Source organism: Zalophus californianus, chromosome 7 (genome assembly GCF_009762305.2).
Source record: "Zalophus californianus isolate mZalCal1 chromosome 7, mZalCal1.pri.v2, whole genome shotgun sequence".
NCBI classification, from domain to species: domain Eukaryota; kingdom Metazoa; phylum Chordata; class Mammalia; order Carnivora; family Otariidae; genus Zalophus; species Zalophus californianus.
In genome coordinates, this window is record NC_045601.1 from 37,195,944 (window position 1) to 37,214,531 (window position 18,588).

The 18,588-nt window shown below is 35.1% G+C and overlaps 1 pseudogene; it reads left to right on the top strand.

The window, feature by feature from the left end:
* The first annotated feature begins 678 nt into the window (after nucleotides 1-678).
* Nucleotides 679-1,165, top strand: LOC113927862 (annotated as a pseudogene).
* Nucleotides 1,166-18,588: the final 17,423 nt, after the last annotated feature.

Consider the following 18,588-nt stretch of genomic DNA (forward strand, 5'->3'; position numbering starts at 1 on the left):
TTCCTAAGTATGAGACTGCAATAGATTTCACTTTCAAAACTTTTTAGTTTAGATTTCAGCCTTTTATGTAGTCTTAGAATATAGCAAAAGTCTTTTGTGGATAATGGTTATGTATCTGTAGACCTCAAGCCTTTAATTTTGTCTCCCTACCCGCCAAGAGATTGCTATCTGCTACACTAGTTTCTCCTTTTCACTGTTGCTCTCTGTCTGAGCAAGCTACACACTTCGGCTCACATCAAGAACTGGTAATTCCCCCATATAAAACAAACAAACAAACAAACTGAGCGCTATTTATCTACTCACCCCTGAACGTTTTTCCTCTCTATATAACTTAGGACCATTTAATCCTCATAGCTTCCATAGCTATAGGGTGCTTTTTCAAAATCATTTTTTTGTAATTTCTCTTTTTCTCTTAGTTGTAAATTGTGAGTGTTTAGGTTTGACATGATCTTTTACATCCTAGTCAGAAGTGCACAGTCAATCCATATTTGCATCTAGTAACTTAAATATCTGTGCTTGTGGCATTGTTTCTATTAGTTGTTTCTCCTCTTGTCTTTTTTGTCATGTGGTCTGTCTCCATATCTGCCTGGTAATTTTTTCACTAAAGTAGTAACATTTTAAATGAAAAGTTATAGGGCTTTTTCAGCCAGAACCTTCATCTTCCAGTAATTCTCTAAAATGACCAACACAGATGGAAAGAGGAGAGGCACCTGATATATGTTCTTTGAGCCTTTTAGAAAACATGGAGTTGTTCCTTTGGCCACGTACATGCAAATCTACCAGAAAGGTGATATTGTAGACATCAAGGGGATGGGCACTGTTTAAAAAGGAAAGCCCCACAAATGTTACCATGGCAAAACTGGAAGAGTCTACAATATTACCCCCCATGCTGTTGGCATTGCTATAAACAAACAAGTTAAGGGCAAGTTTCCTGCCCAGAGAATTTATGTATTGAGCATATCAAGCACTCAAAGAGCCAAGATAGCTTCCTGAAAACATGTGAAGGAAAATGATCAGAAAAAAAAGGAAGCCAAAAAGAAAGGTACTTGGGTTCAACTGAAGCGCCAGCCTCCTCCATCTGGAGAAGCACACTTTGTGACGACCGAAGGACAGGGAGGCACCTGAGCTCCTGGAACCTATTCCCTATGAATTCATGGCACGGTAAGTGTAAAATAAATAAATAAGTAAAAGACCTCAAGACTATAAAAATATAAAAAAAAATAAATAAATAAATGAAAAGTTATATAGGGATAATTTGAAGTTCTAGATGATGTTACCCTGCTCAGGGGAGGATTCATTTTGTTTTAGGCAAATAGGCTGAAGGCAGATCACTTTAATCTAATCAGGAATTGAACCTTTTCTAGATTGGGCCTCATTCTTTAGGAAGGTTGGTCTATTTCTGTTTCTCCTTTACTCTTAGAGTATAGCCCAGTGGGAATCTCATCTGAAAGCTTGGATTATATATGAGATCTCTCTCTTTAGAAGGTCCCGAAATCCAAATTTTTTTCCACATTCTCAAAGGACTCCTGGAGACTTTGTTCAGTTTCTCACCTTTTGTCTGATATCTTTGATCCTCTCTGACATCTTTATACCTCGCTCTCCAGTGTCTCAAAACAGATTCTGTGTGTGTGTGTGTGTGTGTGTGTGTGTGTGTGTGTGTGTGTGTGATTCTTGCTTCTTAGCTATTCTCAAAACAAAGATTGTCCTGTAACAAGTTATGCTGCCATTTTTGATAGCATAAAATCTTTGCTTTTATTTATTAACATTTGCCTGATAATCATGGTAAACTTATATACATTTTCTACCTTTCATTTAGGATTTAGGTGTATCTCATGTACTTGGTACAGTGTTAGGTTTTACTTTGTGACTCAATCTGAAAATCTTTTTCTTTTAGATCTTTGTCTTTTCTTTTAAGCCATATTTATACATATGAACCTATGTCTTCCCTTAGTTCTGACTCTATTTTTGTTGTATTTTCTGTTTTTATGGTTTTTTAAAAGACTTTCAGTAGGTAGTCTTTTTTCTTTACTTGTTATATATTTTTGTCTTAATATTTTTACATTTTTATTATAGAGATTACTTTTATAACTTTATGTCTTACTTTCAGACTGGTATTTTAAAAATTGTGTCCATCATACTTTTACCACAATCAATATAGCATTATCCTATTTCTTTTCCTTACCCTCCCCTCATTCCACCCAAATTTAGGCAATATTATCTCTTGTAATATTTAATTTTATATGGTTAAATCAATTTATATTCTGATAGTTGATTTCTTTCAGTATGTTTGAAATTAAGTCATTTGATCCCCACACTTACATGAGGTAAACTGCAAACCTTCTCGAAGTTTTACCTGTAAATTGTGAGGCATATATGTAAATTGTGAAAGCATGTGATAGTTACATTTTCATCAGTCATTTTTAATATCTACAGTTAAAATATGTCCAGAATTTAGAACAGTGGTTAGTACAAAAGAAGTGCTATATAAATGTTTTCTATGTATTTTGGTTGTAGTTAAACATTTATATATAGTACTCACATAGTCCTTTTGCTATAGTTTCTTTATTCATCACTTGGTGGGCTGAACTTCACCCTCTGATAGTTTTCTCTGAAAAGCTCAAGGGAATCTTTGCATGTTAGTTATTGTATAATATTTTACAACTTGAAGGATAGTTTGGCTGGATGTGACATCATTGGGTTGACTTTTTTAAATCAAATTTTTTACATGTTATTCAGCTGAATGACATTGAATGTTGCAGTGGGGGAAATGTGGGCCAGTTTGATGCTCTTCTTACTATAGGTGATTTTTATTTCTTTTACTTTGGTAGAGTCTTGAAAAGGGATCATTTCTTTATCTTTCAAGTCCAATAATGTCTTAGTATTGACCATCCTGGATCATTTTTTCACATGCATTACACATTTTTTAATATTTAGACTCAAGCATTTTTTATTTCTTAAAAAAATCTTGAATTCTAATTGTAATCATGGGGTTTCTTCTTAAATTTTAGTTTTCTTTCCTGAGGACTCCAATTATAAATGAGTTGGATCTCTTTGCCTTCTGTATATCAAGATTCTTCTAATCTTTTTTCTCCTCATTTTCCTTTCGTTTATGTAGTTCCACCTCACTGCTTCTTTGTAATATATGAATAAAATTAAAATCCATGTTAAGATAGCAAGTGATCTATAATGTTTTAAATTTTAAATTTTGTAGTCATACTTATTACTGAAATCACTGTATCTGCCAAATGAAATATATGTTGTTGTTCTCCACTCAAGTCCTGATGAAATAAACCCTATGCAACCTGAAGAATGTCAGAACACTATATTTGATAAATATAAATAAGAATAAACAGTGACATTTCATTTCACTTAAATTATGATATGTAAATGTAAAAAGTAAAATCTAAGGAAGCCTATTAATTTATCATTTCCAACTCATGTAGTAATTTTCAGTCTATTTATAGAGCTCCAGATATGTGAAATGAAGAGAAACTACCTATAACAGTTTCCTCATTTCATAGGAAAAATTCTGATATTTAAAGAGATCAGGTGACCTTTTCAAGACTTTACCAAAGAAAAATCTAAGCTCTTATAGTTTTCTAATATTGGACACACAAACACACATACACATACACACACAGTCACCCAATATTGTTTCAACATAGCCATATGGCTTTAAAGGCCCACTCCAGGTACTCATTTTCAATTTCTACTAATAGACTATAAGCCAAATAAAATTGTGATACTGACAGGTTTGATCACTAACATAGGCAATAACTTCACTTAGAAAAAAATATTCTGCACCAGCATGTCTCAGGCACCAAACAAATATTGAAGAAACTCTTCAACAGAAGGTTGAAACCTACTGCCACAAAGCTCTTCCCTTATGTGTAAAAGAAGAAGAAGAACCATCCTTAGCATTATTAATATTATATACAAAGCAACTTATTCAGTACATGGCACATTGTAGACCCATAATATATGATCATTATTATAAATTTACAGATTCAGAGACCAAGTCTCAGAGATGATAAATGAAATTTCTTAAGATCAGCTAGTAGGAGGCAGAAATAAGATTCTAATTCAGCTCCATCCATTTTAATGCTCTCTGTAAAATTTTCTTTACCTTGACCTGAAATTTTTCCCAACACATTTGTCCCAGCTCTAGCTTTCCAAACAATAAAAAATAGATATAATCTCTCTTCAACATAACAGTTTAAAATATTTGAAGGTAGTTACCATATACAAGTCTTTCCTTCCTTAAGTTAAATATTCTTTTTCTGGTAGTTCATCTTTAATATGACACGTGACTGATTTTAGAATGCACTCATCAATCTGATCATTTTCTGAACATGTTCCCATTTGTCCATGCCCCCTTCTAAAATGTAACATCTAGAAATTATCAAAACACTCCAGTTGTGTTGTCAGTGCCAAGTAAAAAGTAGACCATTTAGAGGTCTATTAACTGAGAATGATGAGGAATTGCTGTATCTTGGCTGAACTCAAGTACCAGGAAGAGGAAAAAAAACTTAGAAAAAATATCTCCTTTCAGTTGGGTCATAATATTCTGCTTCTGACAGAAAGTGGTCCAAAATAACCACCACTTTTACTGAATTCTGAAGATATAAATATGTTGGTTATTCTGCAAGAAAGCACCAATGCTGAACCCAGGAAGTTCATGGGACAGTCACTGTGAACAGCTGTTTTTCTTGAATTTACAAACAAACCTGTTACTTCTACCAGGGATAGGGGGATTTCTGCTGCATGCCTCCTATATGTTAAGTACAAGTTACTCTCTTTAATCCTAACCACACACCTAAGAGTTATAGATTATTGTGTCCATTTTATATATGCTAAACTGAGGGATGGTACAGTATATCAGCATTCAATTATTTATCTTCACAGTGGAGACTGGAGACTTGTGCATGTTCATGCATGTAGTAAGGTGCAGAGCCCAAATTCTACCTTAAGTCTGAGGGACTGTCCAAGAGTCCATGTGTTTTCCTTATCAGGTTACCTCACAAGACGTGGTAGGCAGCCTCTAAAATACTTCGCAGTGATTCTCTGCCTCCTGATATTTGCTCCCTTGTGTAATTTCCTTCTCTTGGGTGTAGGCTAAGCCTAGTGATGCCCTGAATAGAAATCGGAAAGAGTGATGTAATGTGACTTTCAAAATTAGGTAGTAAAGAGACAGTGTCTTCCATCTGGATTACTCCTTCTCTTGCCCTTTTAATCACTCATTTTGAAGAAAGCTGTCTTCCCTCTGGTGAGGGGCTCTGTAAAAAGGCTCACATGGCCAAGAGCTGATGTCTTAACCAGAGCCAGCAAGAACTTGAGACCAGCCAAAAGCCAAATGAGTTGAATGCACATTCTCCTTCAGGGGAGCCTTGAAATGACTATAGTCCCAGCCAACACTTTGTAGCCTTTGAGAGAGGCTGAGGCAGAGATACCCAACTAAGCTTTATCTTGATTCCTGAATCATTAGAATTATGAGATAATAAATATGTTATTTTAAAGCTACTAATTTTGGGGGTAATTTGTTACACAGCAATAGGGAACTAATACACCATACTAAAGCAAAAAGTCTGTGGGAAAGAAGAATTGCATGAAATCACCTATACACGTGTCTTTCATCCACCAGGCATCAAATGTGCTCTAAACCTTGTCCCGACTTTGTGCTTATTTCACAGCTGCAATAACCACCTTCTTAATGTTGAGTCTCACTCTATACATACACTGAATTGTCCTGGTTCCAAAACTTTTTTTTCTTAAACATGGTGGAAAGGGTAAACTTCTCATATTTTCCCCTGTTGAGATTGTTAATAAACATGGCTGTTAACATGTAAATATGTCTCATCTAACTAACAATGAATTTTTTATGCCTGTTTTACAGGAGACAAACTGAGGCTAGATTGCAAGGCTGTGTCATGACTTTCATTCACCAATGTATTGGAATTATGTGTTTTTTTAAGACTGTTGTCATGATTTTTATTCACCAATGTACTGCCAGTTCAGCTCATATGGCAGACATAAATGAGTACTTATAGAGAATACTATCTTACTGGCAACTTAATTGTGTTTAGTATTAAAATTAAAAAATACGCATTGTACCTTTCCTGTTCCCCTTGCCTCTAGGAAACAATGCTGTAAGAAACTGACATATTCAGTTTAGCCAAAAATCCTTGTCATAAGTGTTCCAAAGTGGAGGTCCCGTCCCAACTTTCATGTACTAATACATAGTCCTCATGTAGTTCCTATAACTCTTCTTATGAAGAATAAGCAACAAAGGAGAAAATTAACAATAGACTGAATTTAGAATTTAATTAAAACTTAAGAATATGTTATAATTAACAACAGAGGTAAATATTTTGAGCAAGCAAATGTGTGTGCTAGTTGAAATCTCATTATTTAGAAAACAATTCATTGTCATGTATAAGATGTTAACAGATTATGCATGAATGTTAAAAGATACATAAAAATTGAGAAAATTTTGACTAAGAATAACTTCTTCAAGGGAATGTAAAGCTAACATAATTCCAATATACCAGCAAAATTTTAAAAAGTTATTTTTATTCTTGAAGATTAATGATGAGCATTATAAACTAGCATGTTCTCCATTTAAATAGTTCTAGTCTTTTCTTACTGAGATATGTACTGCTATTTGGTCCCCCAATATCCATGTTCTCTTTATTCCTTAGAGTCTCATTTTTTTACTGGGCCCATGGTTTTTTGAAGAAATGGTTACATTTCTTGGCCTTTCTTGCAACTCAGTGTGATCCTCAGGCCTGGCCAATTGGTTCTAAGAAGAAAGTCTGAACAACGATTAGGTAATGTCCTTATAGAAAAAGGGTGTTCCCACCTTCATCTCTTTCTCCTTTCTTCTGATTGATATAAATGGTGGAGTTCCAAGAACCATCTTTTTTTTTTCCTAATTCAAGTCCACTTTATTTGAAACTCTCTATATACCACCAAAGAACCATCTTGGAACATGAAATAAACTTTCCAGTTATTAGGGCTCTGTATTACTGGTTTGGTGGAACCCCCAAAATTAAATAATATATCCTTTATTGCCACTATTTCCAACCCCATCTTCCCTCCAGTGAACCTTAATGCTGAACCATTCCCAGAGAAAGCTACCTCTGATTTTCCACTTCCATCTTCTGCAGCATACTTCAAAACTGCTGTCCTAGAGGCCTAAAAGATAGTGAGTAACTAAACTACCCATTTACTGGGTGGGTCTGAATTAAGAAATACTCATTTCAAATCATCTGGGCACATGATTTCTATATAATCAAGGATTTGAACATGATGGCCTGGGAAAAACTCTCTTATGTGTGAAAAGAAAAAAAAACTTTAAAAATATATAATTGAGGGCTTCTTTGGGTAAAACAACTGAACTAAAGTTTAGTCAGACTTTTCAGCACCAAGATGAAAGTTTTCTTTTTAGTGGTATTTAACTTGGGAAAGATGATCATGATTTTCGAGGGGATTTTTTAGACTTTTAAACAGTAAGAGTTTATAATACAGTGCAAAAACAGAGATAACTAAATAATAGTTTTAGTCTAATTTTGCTGGAAGTCTCTCCCAGAATTTCTAAGTGTTTTTCAAAAAACCCACATTGTTTTCCTTTCCCAATATCTAAAGATTAAATATATGTTGATGGTTCTGTTTATCAAGCTTAAATTGTCTTTAATATCCTTTCTATAAATCTCTTGTTTTATACTTAACTTCTACTTTCATAAAATTGGACCTGGATTTGTTCTTATTCTTTTTCTTTATTTTTTCATGTATCTAGAAATTCTATAACAGCCCCATCCCAGGCAGCAAATCCATCTGTCCTCTGATAGAGATTGTGGCACTGTATATGGGACTACTGAGCCAGTCTCTGTGTCTCCTGATATTATTCATCACAGAGTTATGTGCCAGTTTTTGTCTCCTAGGCCTTTTCAGTTTACATTCCTCATTCAAAGAGATGCCAAAAAACTAGCAAGAAAGCATTTATTAACTTGGACAGTGAGCCATTACAGAAATGAAGGCACTGGATGGATGAGTATTTATCTTTACTAGGCCCCAGCAACAAGGCTTGTTCAGATGCCGGCAATTTCTTGGTTTGGTGTTCACACTACTTTCTTCCTCCTTTAGTGTGCTGAGATCCTCAGAAAACTAAAAGACTATGAATGTATTGTACACATGGAACCATTTCTGGGAACAAGTAAATAGAGACAAAGTCATGCATTTTTAAAATAAAATCATGACACAAATCTACGAAAGGAAGAAAGTGCATTCTTGAATGTTTAGTAAATCAAAACACAAGGTTTACTAAGATGCTTTGGGCTTAATTTCTTACCACAAGTTGAGAACTGTATAAAAAAATGCTTCAAATGGCTTCTGTAGCAGGAATGGAAGCAGAGGAGCAGTGTTAATGTTTTGTGGTTTTGGTGGGCTTCCATGGCTCAGCTTCTACTGATCCTTGTCTGACTGAGAAGCCAGAAGTCCTTTCTCATTGATCCAGTAAGTTCCAGGCTTCCGACACTGTCAGAAACTTCTTCCTGGTTAACACTGAGAACAAAGTCATTATTTTTTAATTAGACAATGAAAATCTGTGTATCTTTAGAAATACTGAGGCTCCTTCAAGTGAGAAACAAAAGCTTCCTGGACTTTGAGAAGATCTTTGACATCATCTCTGCTTTTCTAGTCTAAGCACATTGGCTGCCTGAAAAGCAAAAGTTAAGCAGCTCTGACAAGGAAATATAGGGAGTCAGGTTAAGAATGCTATTTTTTCCCCCTCTGACTTCTTGTATATCTCCCAGTACCATTACTGAAGGATGTTTGATTTTTAAAAATGCTTTTGTTGGTAATTTTGGGATTTTTTTTTTTTTTTGCAATGCTTATTTTAGATCTCGTTTCCATAATCAGGTAATTTGCAGACCTTGTATACTTTGGCTTCAGGGAACTTGAGGGAAAATATTTTTAATTGGTACTGGCAGAAATTTCTGGATGAGATTTCTTTAGTGTCAAAATTGAAGTATTTCCCAGGAACTTGCAACTAGATTGAAAGCTGATGGAAGACAAGGGCTGAGTCTAATATATCCTTATGTTATCTAAAATGCTTAGTCTGTGTCTGGGCATGTTAGTTACTCATGAAATACGAGTCATATATGAGGAAATTTATTGGCATCAGATTACAACCAGACCTTTTTGAAAGGGTAAATTTAAAAATTGCTTATTACTTGAGCATTCTTACTTAGAATTAGTTTATCATTTATTCATTCACTCATGCATACAACAAAAATGTACTGACTTCCTCTGATGTAAAAACAAAACAAAATAAACAAAAAAAAAGTGTATTAATTTAGAGAAGGGCAGTTTAAAGAAGATAAGACATAGCCTCACCCTACAGAGTTTTTAATTCGGTTAAAAGGTAATTACTTAGGAGAAAAAAAGAGAAATATACAAGTACTATATAAGGCTAGGGATCTATCAAAAAAATCTACTGGAAAAGACAACAGAACAGTTACAAATTTCTGACATTTACATGATATTAAAACTCTTAAGTGCATCCCACCTGCATATTCTAAAATATTGGTATTTGGAATCAAATTTCTAAATGGAGCTGATTAGTTTTGCTTTCAGCCTGATTTAGATGAGACGCTTTAATGTGGAGCAGCAGGGGCTAATTTTGACTTATATACAATTTTACTATAACAAAAACCTAAAGAGAGAAAGAGAAAATAAAAACGGGATATGTATAACTACAATAAGAGCTACGGATTCCTCATGGAAGGCAGAGATTATGTGGCACCAGTTTTCAATAGCTGAGACCCTTTATTATTTCAAAAATGGTGGCACCACTGCCCATCTCTTCCCCAACTTGTTTGTGGAGATGACACACACTTATGCACACCATCAGGAAGCTGGAGGTCAGAACCAAGGAAAACCAGCATGTTCCTTTTTTGAGGTTGAGAAACCCCAAGTTTAATGATTTTGGGGTCAAGTGACTAATGAATATTTCTGCCTTAATTGCGGGGGGAAAGGGATTAATTATGAAAAATATAACAACTGATTCCTCCTATTTCGTCTTTCTTCTTGTGGCCTTTATCTTCATTCACAGTGAAGTTCTTGTAGGGAAGTTAGAAAAGCAGCGTCTTGTGAATGGGGAGGTAAAACATAATATGATATTTATGCATGTAGGTTTGGATAAAATAAAAGATGGAAGTGGAGAAGCATGTCAGTACAGAAGCCCCTCTTCTTGTGCACAAATCAAATCTGGTGCAAGAACATAATCAGCAACAATAGGGATTCCCAGAAGAAATCACTTTCATTCCCACCATTTCCAATCCCCCTTTTCAGCTCTCTATGAAAATACCCTTAATCTACATTCCAAGATACAAAATATTAGTACATTCATCAAAAATCCCCTCTTGCTTCATGCCCTCAGACTGAGGATGGGAAAATGAGCTCAGGGAAATGCTTATGAAATTCTTTGGAATGTATCTAAATATAGGAAAACATGAATTACACTGCCCCATGTAAGTAGTAATTCACTAGGGAAAAAAATGGTGTCTGAAACCACAAAACATTTGATGATTCTTAAATTTGGCAGCAGAATCATGAGATCCTCAGCCCTGATCTTTTTTGGAGAAATCGCTATTACTGACATGAGAGTTAAACATCAGTTCCCTCAAGTTACCGTGCAAGATTTTTCCTAAACTTAATGTGGCCCAATTAAGTATCTCATTTTCAGAACTTTGAACTAATGTCAGTCACATACAGCAAGAAGATAGATAACAATACCAGAAGTGATGAGAAGAAAGAAAGTTATTGAAAGATATGTACTCTGCAAGGTGTGAGATCTCTCTTTTCCTTCCTCTTTCCTTTCTACTATCCATTATGATATAAAGGAGCATAATTGTGTGTGTGTGTGTGTGTGTGTGTATGTATGTGTGTGTAACAGGAAAAACAACAAAGTTCTCCTTTATACTTTCACACTTAGATAAAAGTCTGCTTTCATGTTGGATTTTATGTATATTTTACATACATAAAAGCTGCATATTTTGTTTCTTCAGAGAATTACAACATTCATAAAAGCAGGTACTAAATCAATCCTATTAGCCTATATGCACTTCTGCACCCTGCCCTGCACACAACAGTATGGCCATATGGTTACTAATTATGTAGTATCTAAAGGATCTAGAAGAAAAGCAGCCCATTTTCAAATCAGGTAGTGAGAGACAGAGTAATATGTGGATGCTATAGAGGAAAAGAGGTCAGGCTGGTAAGCCTGGAGGGGTGTTGTTAGACCACAATAAGAGAAGAGAGACATGGAAAAACAGCAGGCAGACAATTAAGTAAATTCAAAAAAGATCAGGGAATGTTATTTATAATAAGGGAAGGGATTGTCATGGAGTATTTAGGATTTGGATTGATATAAAAGAGGGTTTGAGCCTTCTAGCTCTAGATTGAATAAAATAAAGGCCTGGAGGTGGAAACAGATTGATGACTGAAGAAACTTCATGCTGGAGAGCAGTGAAAAGGAAGGCTGATTAACCAAGGAGACACCAGATAACAGATGATTGTGAAAGCTAGGCTAAGCAGATTCAACACAACATGACAAGAAATGAGAAATTATTGACATAGGATATAGGTAGTTAAAAAAAACTTCCGTTTCTGGCATTTACTAGCTATTTGATTTTGGACAATTTATCTAGTCTCTCTGATGCTTAATTTTCTTCTATAGATAAGATAATAATATCTGTAGTACATTGTTGTAAGGATTAAATATGCTTACTTGTGGAAAGCACTTGGCTTATTTAATAGTTACACCACGATTGTTGATTCATTTTTCTTTTCCTCCTTCCTTTAACAGAGTGTTTTGAAAAGGAAGATATGAGGACAATTATTTAGTTGATAAAGAATGTTAGAGATTGAATTTAGTAGAAGTAATCAGAAGAAAAACTGTAGAAAAGGTAAGTATTTTAATATGCCCAGTGACTAATGGACATTATTTTTAATAATTTAGCATTGTCTCTAAGACAGAACTTGGTCGCAACAACACAAAAGAGTTCCTGTACTTTCAACATTAACAGATAGTTCATTTATATAAAGGTGCTCTCTAATCAGTATACCTGTCCTTTTAGAAAACATAATGACAATATTTGGTTTCATGGATATTTTGAGTGCTATAAATTATCCCTCCCAAGAAACATTCCTGTATTCTTTGAGCCTTCCTTAACAAATCTAGTAAGGAGAACTATTCCTGCTTTTAGCACGAGACGTTTCACCATTAAAGGGGTGACCTGCTTTTAATAAATACCAAAGTTATTGTTGGCTCTAAATTTTCTCTCTGAAATTGAATGAATGTTTTTGTGTATGCAAGTTCTGAAACTTAATACAGACTGTAAAATGGTTTAAATCTTCTACAGCTCTACAAATGGTGTCAAGAGAACTCAAAATATATTTCAAAGCTTTCACATTGTTATAGCATAACTCTCTATTGTTATACTCTTATTTAATTAGAAGTGGAAATGATAGTGGAATTTAATTCCTGGGCTATCTATATTATAGGGTAAGAAAGCTGTTCTCAAAACGCCCATCATGATATTTTAGAAATCTCAGAGTACTGTGGAAAAGAAAATGAACTTGGCAGGTTTCTTTTACTAAATTGATATATTTTCTGGCATCTACTAAATGAATCTATATTGAATATTATTGAAAGCAATGTCTTAATTTTCAATTTAACTTTCAGTGGTAGAATTAGCTTCATCTGTCTCTTTTTTTAAAAAAAGAATTGTTTATAATGGAAGGAGAAATATTGAATCTGCCATTGATGTCTTCTTCACACCCCTTTTGGAGAGTCTGATTCCAACTTTCCACTAAGTAGATATTGAAATATCCCTGTTCTAGACTCAAAGCCAGGTTCCTTGATTAAGCCTGCATGTGTACATGACACAAGCTGAGGTAACCATATTCTTTCTCTTAGGAATGTTAAAGCAGTACATAGAAACCATATTAACTTAGTGATGGGTGCCAGGCATGGAAGGTTAGAGAGGCTTGGGGAAGATTTTAGGGCAGCTACACAGGACCATAGGAATGCAGTAAAATTAGCTCTGTGAACAGAGAGGCATGAAATAGACATCCACATAGATAAAGAGTCATGTGGTCCCAGGAAGAAAGAAATCAAGAGGTTAGCATCTTGGGTTCTCGAACAACATAACAGTCCATCATCACAGAATCATTTTTGGCTAGCTCAACTTCTCTCCGTTTGGATTTCCTGATGTTCCCTTGGTTTTCTACCATAAATCTCATTTACTATATGTAGCCTGAGAAAGTCTTTTTTTCTTATAGCCACATGATACCTGAGTAACATAAAGGCATAAGTGCCTTCCAATATAAGATCTTCCATTTTTAATATACTATAGTATGCTGCAAAATAAATGATACATAGGAAAAAATATATAATTTATATAAGAGTCAAAATTTTATATAAAGTCCTATGCACACCTAAGATCTAGGAAATTCCCAGAGATATGAATTGTGAGTCATGGAAGGGTCAACATATAGTAGACCTGTGTCATTCCTAATAAGATAAACACTGGCCTTGGGGGAAACTTCAGGGTTCATCCATCAATTTATTCCACTATAGACAACACAAGGCAGTCCAAGGTACATTCAAATTTTGGGGCATCCTAGAAATCTTATGACTGAGTCAATTCCAATCTTTGGAATCTCTCTAATTCACACTCCAGTTTAAGAAATCAAGTGTGCTGTTTAAGAAAAGCAAATAGTGAGCAAAGTTTGTAAATATCATAAAAATGAAATTACAAGTCAATTTTTTTCAGGATTTTTTTTCTAAAATCAATAAACTAATAAAAAATTTCTTGAGAGACTTCACAAAATAATAAACAAGGCATACAACTCCAGCATCATATATTGCACATTATCAAGCACTCATAGATAAATATATTATAATTATTTTGGCTGCTCCAAAATCTTCCAAAACTCTGGAGTTCCCAGTCCTTATGTTTTATCTCCAGATACGACTTAAGCTATTAGAAAAATGTGTACCTTTCACCCATTTGGGAAGGAGAGCTTTGTTATTACATTAAAATCATAAAATCACAAGAGGTCTAGTGGTTACTGAAAATTATTGTGATTGCCTTGTAATAGGAAAATTTCCAAACTTTTCCCTTAATGTGGTTGCAATTTTGAATACTTGGTGTGAGAGAGTCAGTGTGGTAAAGATATGAAATACTTAAATTTCTCTACTAGAACAAAGACCTGGAGGAAAAGTCTTGAGTTGTGCAAACAATTCATCTTGGTCACCGCTTAGAAGATTTATACAAATGTAGAAACACTAAGAAGAGAATATTTTCCTCATCTTTTGAATGTAAAATATTAGAAGGAAATTTTGGCTGTGTTTTCAAAGAGCAAATAACACTTGTGTGTAAACAATACCAATCCAATAGAGGGAGCTAAATGCACACGGGGATTGAAGACATGGAAAAGATTATTAGGAGATCGTAGTCAGGCATATATTTTATTACTTAAAGCCCAACCTAGCTCTCCCTCAGAAGGACCCACTGATCTGAAAGAGGTTGGATAGTTGACTCAGGAACCTACTGTCATGCCTTCCCTCATTACTAAACCTCTACTTTTCTCCTCCTTTTCATCCTACTTCCTTTTGCTTCTCCTGCTTTTTTGATGCAATTTCTCTCTTATTTCATTTCTCCCTTTTCCTACCTGCTAGGTCTGAATAGGGCTTCCACAGCTATTATTTTTTGCCATTATTAGTGGTTAGGCCACAATGTAATTGCTTGTGTGCCAACTGTCTATATTCCTTTCAATTCCAATTTTTGTTCCCAATTTGTACTCTATGCTACACTCTCTGTGAGTAAAAACTGCAGGGAAGAGAAAGGTATCTTAGAGTTACTGGCAATTTAGGCTCTAAGTCAACCAAAGAATTATGGGTGAAATCAAGAATAGCATATATCACAAATGTATTCATATTGCTATTCCACTCAAGTCAAATGGCATATAAATACTTGTAAAGTACTAACAATGATATATAAAGTAAAAGACATCTTGGGGATTCAGCACTTTTTAATTTTCTTAAAGGAAAATAAATATATGCTAGGCTCCTTCAGAGTAAAAAAAAGAATGAATATGCTAAAGTCACTGTTCTACTTAAACAAATCCAAATGATTGATAATCAGAGTAGCTTCCTTAATAATAGGCTATGAATCAAAGATTCCAAAATAAACAACAAAAATATATCTAATGAAAACCATGCTTTTGAGCATGATGTTATACTTCAAATTTCACCTATTCTTGTTCTTTCTATTTTAATAGCACTGAAATTTGGAATACAGCCACCAAAAGAGATGGAAAGATGGCACCTATTCTCAAACAATGTACAATGTATATAAGAATAGGCACTTCTTTTTCAGACAGTTTTTAGTAGAAGTTTACATATAAACACATGCATGTGCACAAGAATATAGCTTTGGCATCAAAGCAAGTCCTGGATAATGGTAAAGAAGACAGTTATATAGATTTATGCATTGACTGGTATTTTAAAATCAATCTCCTTAATGTATTCTTTATCCTCCCATCCCTACCCCAAGGGATTGTGTCATTATCAAGGAATTGCAAAATCCAGAGTGAGAGAAGCACAGCCATTATTGAAAGCATTTTACTTGCTACCCTCTGGATAAAGGCAGAGAATGAACTGTTACATATACAATTTAAGTAGATTTTAATGGAGGTAATGGGATCCAACAGTGGCAAAAACTTAGAAGTGTCTTTTAATCATCAGAGACAAGGTGAGTTGGTTATCATAATAATCTTCATGGCTAGATCAGTACTCAAAAAATTTCAACTACAGGGATCATTGGCAGTAGTTAATTGATCATTGAAACTCTAGGAATAAATATAAAGCCTGTCTTCAATCATCAAAATGGAGAGTTGTATCCCCTTAATCCAGTTTCATGACTTGATCCAGTTTGTAAACACAGAATCCCTTAAAATATGGGTAGGCCAGCTACATTTGAGGAAAAATCCACATTGTGTGTTGTACTCTTCTTTTTTAAACTTTATTGAGAAGTAACTTAAAAATAAAATTATATATACTTAAAGTGTACAACATGATGATTTGATATACATGTACATTATGAAATGATTACCAAGATTAAAATAATTAAAGCATCCATCACATCTCACGTAGCTCTGTGTGTGTCTGCATATTTGTGTGTGTGTGTGTGTGTGTGTGTGGTGAGAACACTTAAGATCTACTTTTAGAAAATTCCAAGTGTACAATACCATATTATTAACTAAAGTTACCATGCTGTACATTAGATCCTCAAAACTTATTCTTACAACTGAAAGTTGTATCTGTTGACTTACATACCTACATTTCCCCATTTCTCCCTTCCTCCAGCTAGGCAACCACCATTTTATTCTGTTTCTATGAAACTTGAAAAATTATTTTAGATTCCCCTTATACATGTTACTATACAGCATTTGTCTTTCTTTGTCTGGCTTATTTCACTTAACATAATGCCTTCCAGTTTCATTCATATTGTCACAAATGACAGAATTTCCTATATTGCTCTTGGAAATACTGATTTCATTTCTTTCAGATATATGCCCAGGATTTTGACTGTTGGATCATATGGTAGTTCTATTTTTTTTTCATTTTAATTTTTTATTGTTATGTTAATCACCATACATTACATCATTAGTTTTTGATGTAGCGTTCCATGATTCATTGTTTGTGCATAACACCCAGTGCTCCATGCAGAATGTGCCCTCTTTAATACCCATCACCAGGCTAACACATCCCCCACCCCTCTCCCCTCTAGAGCCCTCAGTTTGTTTTTCAGAGTCCATCGTCTCTCATGGTTCGTCTCCGCCTCTGACTTATTCCCCTTCATTCTTCCCCTCCTGCTATCTTTTTCTTCTTTTTTTTTCTTAACATATATTGCATTATTTGTTTCAAATGCAGATCTGTGATTCAATAGTCTTGCATAATTCACAGCACTCACCATAGCACATACCCTCCCCAATGTCCATCACACAGCCACCCCATCCCTCCCACCCCCCACCACTCCAGCAACCTTCAGTTTGTTTCCTGAGATTAAGAATTCCTCATATCAGTGAGGTCATATGATACATGTCTTTCTCTGATGGACTTATTTCACTCAGCATAACACCCTCCAGTTCCATCCACGTCATTGCAAATGGCAAGGTCTCATTCCTTTTTATGGCTGCATAATATTCCATTGTGTATATATACCACTTCTTCTTTATCCATTCATCTGTCGATGGACATCTTGGTTCTTTCCACAGTTTGGCTATTGTGGACATTGCTGCTATAAATATTGGGGTGCACGTACCCCTTCGGATCCTTACATTTGTATCTTTGGGGTAAATACCCAGTAGTGCAATTCCTGGATCATATGGTAGCTCTATTTTCAACTCTTTGAGGAACCTCCATAGTGTTTACCAGAGTGGTTGCACCAGCTTGCATTCCCACCAACAGTGTAGGGGGGTTATCCTTTCTCCGCATCCCTGCCAACATCTGTCATTTCCTGACTTCTTAATTTTAGCCATTCTGACTGGTGTGAGGTGGTATCTCATTGAGGTTTTGATTTGGATTTCCCTGATGCCGAGTGATGTTGAGCACATTTTCATGTGTCTGTTGGCCATTTGGATGTCTTCTTTGGAAAAATGTCTGTTCATGTCTTCTGCCCATTTCTTGATAGGATTATTTGTTCTTTGGGTGTTGAGTTTGATAAGTTCTTTATAGATTTTGGATACTAGCCCTTTATCTGATATGTCATTTGCAAATATTTTCTCCCATTCTGTCGGTTGTCTTTTGGTTTTGTGGACTGTTTCTTTTGCTGTGCAAAAGCTTTTTATCTTGATGAAATCCCAATAGTTCATTTTTGACCTTGCTTACCTTGCCTTTGGCGATGTTTCTAGGAAGAAGTTGCTGCGGCTGAGGTCGAAGAGGTGGCTACCTGTGTTCTCCTTTAGGATTTTGATGGACTCCTGTCTCACGTTTAGGTCTTTCAACCATTTGGAGTCTATTTTTGTGTGTGGTGTAAGGAAATGGTCCAGGTTCATTCTTCTGCATGTGGCTGTCCAATTTTCCCAACACCATTTGTTGAAGAGACTATCTTTTTTCCATTGGACATTCTTTCCTGCTTTGTCAAAGATGAGTTGACCATAGAGTTGAGGGTCCATTTCTGGGCTCTCGATTCTGTTCCATTGATCTATGTATCTGTTTTTGTGCCAGTACCATACTGTCTTGATGATGGCAGCTTTGTAATAGAGCTGGAAGTCCGAAATTGTGATGCCACCAGCTTTGCTTTTCTTTTTCAACATTCCTCTGGCTCGTCGGGGTCTCTTCTGGTTCCATACAAATTTTAGGATTATTTGTTCCATATCTTTGAAAAAAGTGGATGGTATTTTGATGGGGATTGCATTGAATGTGTAGATTGCTCTAGGTAGCATTGACATCTTCACAATGTTTGTTCTTCCAATCCATGAGCATGGAACATTTTTCCATTTCTTTGTGTCTTCTTC